At 46.1% G+C, this 6,000-nt stretch overlaps 1 protein-coding gene across 3 annotated transcripts in view; it reads right to left on the reverse strand.

The window, feature by feature from the left end:
- rarga (retinoic acid receptor gamma a) overlaps positions 1–6,000 on the reverse strand; it is a 61,613-nt gene that overhangs the window by 27,687 nt on the left and 27,926 nt on the right. The window lies entirely within an intron of this gene.

Genomic DNA, 6,000 nt, shown 5'->3' on the forward strand with positions numbered 1-6,000 from the left:
GGGCTGTATCTCATTAGGAGCTGAAAGCCGCTCCTCATAACACAGCACCACCTTAAAGGGGTGGAATCCAACTACCCCGGAGCTCCCAAACCACAAGTATGACCAGAGCAAAGCCTTTTTTTGCCCAAGACAACAAGCCCCTTAGAAACGCTTGCTTTTCAGACAGACTGACCCAGAATGCTGAGGCAAGGGGAAAAACAAGCTTTTAATTCAGCTCAAGTTTCTTTTGGTGCGCTCGAACAGATTGTACCAGTCGACAAGACCATGAGGGGAAAAGCGCGAGCAGAAAAGAGGAGGAAAAATGGAGCCAGCTAGACTGTGGCTTCCTGTTGTCTGTGAGACTTGCGGTTAAGTGGTATCTCAGGGGTTCGGTGTGTAAAATAGTGAAGCTTTCGCTTTCACGCTTGTCAGTTTGGCATCTACTGGGGTATGTACAGGATGTATGAGAAGACTAAGGGTGAGAAAACCTCCATCCACAAGTGGAAGGGAAACACAGAAAGACGTGTATTTGAAGCGTGGGTGGTCGTTTTCTTTCTTTCTCTCTAGTCTTTCTTCCTTTCTCTCTCTCTGCCTTTTTTTTTTCCGGCTTGGCATGACAATTTTTAAAAACATGATTGCCCAACTGTTGAATGGCGTGAGGTTTGCTGATCCTTCAAAGAAAATGGAAGTCAGACAATGAGTCCTCCAGTTGGCAGATATCCTGCTGATCTCTCCAGAGGGCTCACACTGAGTGACCCAGCTTGGGCGCCATCCACCTCAAGTCACCTTCAGATCTGCTCGCAAAACCTGTGTGCGCAAACCAAGTTTACCACAATAGCATTCTTATTTTGAGCCAACACAGCTTTTGTAAATGGAGCGTATATTATGGAAGCCGAGGCCCGGCGACTCTCAGCCAGCCTTTGTAGCAGTTCCCAGATCAGCCTGCTCTGATCTCGCACAGGATGACAGTAGAGCGCAGAGGGTTTGAATTGGCAGCAGAGCATACTCTACCAGTGCTATTCCAGACAGCTGTCATTTGTATTCTCTCATCAACAGACACCGAAAACTGACAAAGGCCATTGTGGACAAGCTATTAGCAGGGTTGTTTATAGACCACACACATATAGCAATAGTAATCTTGTAACTACACATGTAGTCATGTAGTCATCACAATAAAGAGATGTTACAGGCTAACACATCTTAACCTGCAGTAGAAAGTTGTGAAATGAAAGCTCACTTTATATATGAACGTAGAACATTGTCCTGTTACCAGAATATATGGGTCGTGACTTCATGAACATGGGAAATTGTGGGTCCCAAAGCCAGACCAGTTAAGAACCACTGTACTATACTATACTATACTTATACTGAAAGCACTTCAACGTGGCTACTTTGCTTTTGGTCTGAAACAAATGTGCCCAGCACTTCCTGATGCTTCAGGAAACTCATATCAGTAACTCACGTTCTAACTGACTGCTGAAGGGGGCTGCGTAAACATGGGCCATTCATGGACGAATGGGAGAAAAAGTGTGTGCGTAAGTATGTGTGTGTGTGTGTGTGTGCGCGTGTGTGTGCAAGTGTGTTTGTTGGGGGGCTCGTGTAAGATTTCAGCTCAGCGTTACTCATAACACTGAGACCTAGCAACACTGGAGCCCTGCCGTCAGTCAATAACACTCTGGTAACAGAACCGCAGCCCACCCCCCCTCCCCCCTCCCCAAACTCACCCCACCACACCCGCCTGACCCCCCCCTCCACTGCACTCACACGTGTGCTCGGACTGACCATTCCCATGTACAGTGTGCCATATTTAACCTGCTGAATAACAACATAGCGCCTGGCTGTGGAACATCATTCAGCCTCATTCTGGCTCATTTTTATCATCGAGCCGAAGACTGCCAAGGCCACTTGCACGCAGCATTATTTTACTCTTTATTCTTTATTCTTGAATTTCCCCTGGGGATCAATAAAGTATCTATCTATCTATCTATCTATCTATCTATCTATCTACTCCATGTGCGTCTCCTCTTATTATGTCAATACTGACGCACAACAAGCTCCATCTCCCGACATCGTAGCGAGGTGAGAGGGGCGTATTGCGTAAATGCTTTGTTGCGTCTGTGCGGCCCTCTGACCGTGCTGGACTGCAGGCCCAGCGGTGGCTCTGACTGAGGAGAGTGAGTTAGAGCTCCCAGGTCGCCTCTCCCCAGGAGTTTAGCGGGAGCCGAGGTGTGAGGGTCGTCCAGGAGCACACTGGCCCGCAGCTGCTGACAGGCCCATTGCTCTTATTTACAGTTGCCCTGGCACCCACCGGCTACAAACTCACATTGCGGCACGGAGCAGGATTCCAGCGGAACCCTGTGGAATCTCTGCGTCCGTGACCGGTCTCCTGCTCCGGGGGCAGACGGACGCGCCAGGCTGCACGACTCTGGAGGTGTGGCTACCGCCGACCGCCTAGCCCACCCAGACCTCTAACTAATTGCACACAACACCAACTAGAGGAACAGACCACATAAACAAACCACAGCTACAGACCTGTGGAAAGCAACCATCTGCATAGGCATATAAATGGCCCATCACTGGACACAATGCAAACTCACTTCAGTTCTCAGTCCAGAAAGAGGAGGCCAGTGAGTAAGTGAGTGAGTGAGTGAGTGAGTGAGTGAGTGAGTGAGTGAGTGAGTGAGTGAGTGAGTGTTGTTGATGATATCCTTTTTTGCAACCAACTGAACTCATTTATCTGCATGTCCACTATGCCCACTACATTCTCCTATAATCTATCAGATCTGTGCTTTCTGATAAGACTAGGAAACGGTTCACATCTACCAATAGATAGAGATGAAAACCAGCTTGATAGTGTTTAATCACACATTTCATTGCCATTGAAGATCACAGAGCAGATAGCAGATAATGAATACTTCTGCCGACTTTAACAATGCTCTGTACTAATGAAGACACACACACACACACACACACACACATGCACACCCATACACATGCATACACCATCCATCTTCCGAATCAGCCTCCTATCTTTCCATCCCTGTCCCCACAGGCATTCTAATCTTTTAATTGAATCTTTTGTAATTATAATGGCATAATTGAAGACTTCCATTAAAACAAAAAATGATGTGGACTAAATGCGACAGCGGCCACAGGAAGCTCTCATTTCCTTGTCTTTCACTCAAGGGCGTCTCTCAGTGCTCCATTTCAGGGCGCTTATCAAATTCAGATGTGGACGTCTCATTTAGGAGGAAAACAATGAGGTGTGTGTGCATGCGTGTGTGTGTGTGTGTGTGTGTGTGTGGACTGCAAGTGGGGGTAGTGAGAGAACATAGGATTCTAATATGTCTCCATGACAAACTGGACTCCACAACTGCAAAGCCAGCCAAGGCACAATCTCTCTTACCACTTTTCCCAATAGCAACTCTAGTGTGTGCAAGACTCCTGGAACTACTTACTACGTAGTAATAGTATTTTGTCTTACGAAATGCAGTTCTCATTGTTTGACGTCATTAACGCAACGCTGTGCAACTCTCATTGGTCAATATGAACACAGAGACACATAAAGAGGAAGATGTGTTGATGCGTATCTTCTTGCAAGATGATGGATTACTACATCTTTTGCTGCCTCGCCTTTTTTATCTTTGAGATGGAAATAAGGGTGAGCAGCATACTTGAAGTGTATGAAAAATGAAGGGCTACTGTTTAGCCCAGTAGCATGGTATGTGCCCTCAACCGAACTCCTACAACGTATTTACCTTATGGCCATACATGATACACTCTCATATTCACAATTTCTAGTTTTGACATTATCACAACTTATCACAAGCCTTCCTTATCACCACTGTTTCACAACTGACATTGAATCATTGACAAAAAGCTCACTACAAACAATAAGCGCCCACCCACAAAACACAAAAACAGGAAACCTGACCACAACATAGTATCATGTCAATGTTATCTTCAAAAACAAGAGGGGAGAGGAGGAGGAGAGCTCCCATGCATGTTAAACTGTTGAGGTCAGTCACAAACCAACAAGGTAATAATACATCCAATTCATTTGACAGCCTGTGACAAAAACGCCCACATATATTGATGGGCACTGTACTATGCACTAATTTCAAAAAAGACTTTCTAAGTCTTTCTGATCACTGACAGCAAACACTAGGATGCATGTGAGTTGAATAGAAGAAATAACAGACGTGTCTGTGATCTGAGCGAATCATATTTTATAGCTGCCTTCTACTGACAGCTCTGCCTTTCATATTTCATATTCCTAATACATGAATTCATTTGCTTGCTGAATAGGACAATGGGGGGGCAACTGGTTGGGAGCAGAGATTAAGAAGATGGGAAGACAGGACGAGACAGAGACATAGCGTGTGTGAGTGTGTGTGTGTGTGTGTGTGTGTGTGTGTGTGTGTGTGTGGTGTGTGCGTGAGAGAGAGAGAGAGAGAGAGAGAGAGAAGTGATGTGGGACAGGGCCGGGCCTTGTTTACAGAGGTTACTGGGCTCAGAGGAGCTGAAAGGCTACACCACTGCAGCCATGGCTGCCTGCCCTCAGGGCAACCCAGCACTACACTACATTTCTCTCTCTCTCTCTCTCTCTCTCTCTCTCTCTCTCTCTATCTCTCTCTCGCTTTCTCTCTCTCTGTCTCTCTTTCTCACTCACTCACTCACTTTTGTTTTCTCCATTTACTAGAACGAAAGATGCAAGCTACAAAAATGGATTCTGTTTTACTTTTTGTAAATATGCGAGTGTTGGGGCTCGTCTTCCACCGCGTCCAAAGCAACCGCGGAGGGGAACCGGCCTGATTGATTAAATAAACAGATCTCATCCTCGTTATCATCGGGACCCAGGACCTAAAAAACGTGAGCAGGCCTGCCCAGAGCTCCCCCCGTGGGCTCGGCCTGACAGGACATCTGTCTTCATTACGGGCGGCCCAGTGTGCGTGACAGCCACTGGAACACTGGTGTCTCCACGATTAATGAAGACAGATGACCAACGCCCCGCACCCACCTCTTCTTCTCGGCCAGAGACAGAGAGAGAGAGAGAGAGGGAGAAAGAGAGAAAGAGAGAGAGAGAGAGAGAGAGGCACACAGAGAAAGAAAAAAGGGGAATAACAAAAAGGAGAAGGCTAAGCAGATGAGAAGTGATAGGGAATAAATGGGCTACAATGCACTTGGTTTCAAATAGCTAAATAAGATAGAGACGTATGGAAAAGGGGAAAAAACTCAAAAGTGCAGTGGGTGCCAGGATGTTCAGACTATTTCTTTCCAAAATCTAAGCTCCCTCCTTTACTCCTAGTGCACATACATACAAACACACACTCTCTTTCTCTCCCTAGCTCCCCCCCTTTCTCTCTCACACACACACACACACACACACACATGCAGGCATGGCCCCCTGGTAGCCTATGGAAATAGAACCCAGTTTTGTCTTCTGTGAGACAAGGCTGTTGTTAGAGCCAGAAGACTGTCTGAAGTCTGGAACAGAGGGTGGGCGCAAAACAGAGAAAAAGAAAGAGAGAGAGATAGAGAGAAAGAGAGAGAGAGAAAAAGCTAGCCAGGCCACTTTCTAAGGCATGGTTAATGTTTTCTATGTGAAAATGCATGTTCAATCCCGTTTAACTCCTCTGACTGAACGTGTTTAGTCCCATTATTTGTTTTTATCTGAGGCCTTAGTCTGACTGTTTTGTCATGCGTTTATAGTGTTATTGTTGTTTTTGTTTATTCTTCTGCACAGTTAAAGCAAATCATTTCATGGCTCAAGCACAAGCTCCACATGAGATACCAGAGTTGTCAACTGCAATTGCAAGGCGAAGAAAACAAATGCAATCTGCATGACTGAAATTATCACCAAGTGTCAGGTTTCTCTCTCCCTCTCTCTCTTTCTCTCTCTCCCTCTTTCTTTCCCTCTCTCCTTTTCTCTCTCTCCTCACCCGCACTCTTTCATCATCACATTTTAACTTTTCCTTCTGTTTTCACTCACAGCACCTCACAAGGTCAACGCGGGGTTGC

This window comes from Alosa sapidissima, chromosome 7 (genome assembly GCF_018492685.1).
Source record: "Alosa sapidissima isolate fAloSap1 chromosome 7, fAloSap1.pri, whole genome shotgun sequence".
Lineage (NCBI taxonomy): Eukaryota > Metazoa > Chordata > Actinopteri > Clupeiformes > Clupeidae > Alosa > Alosa sapidissima.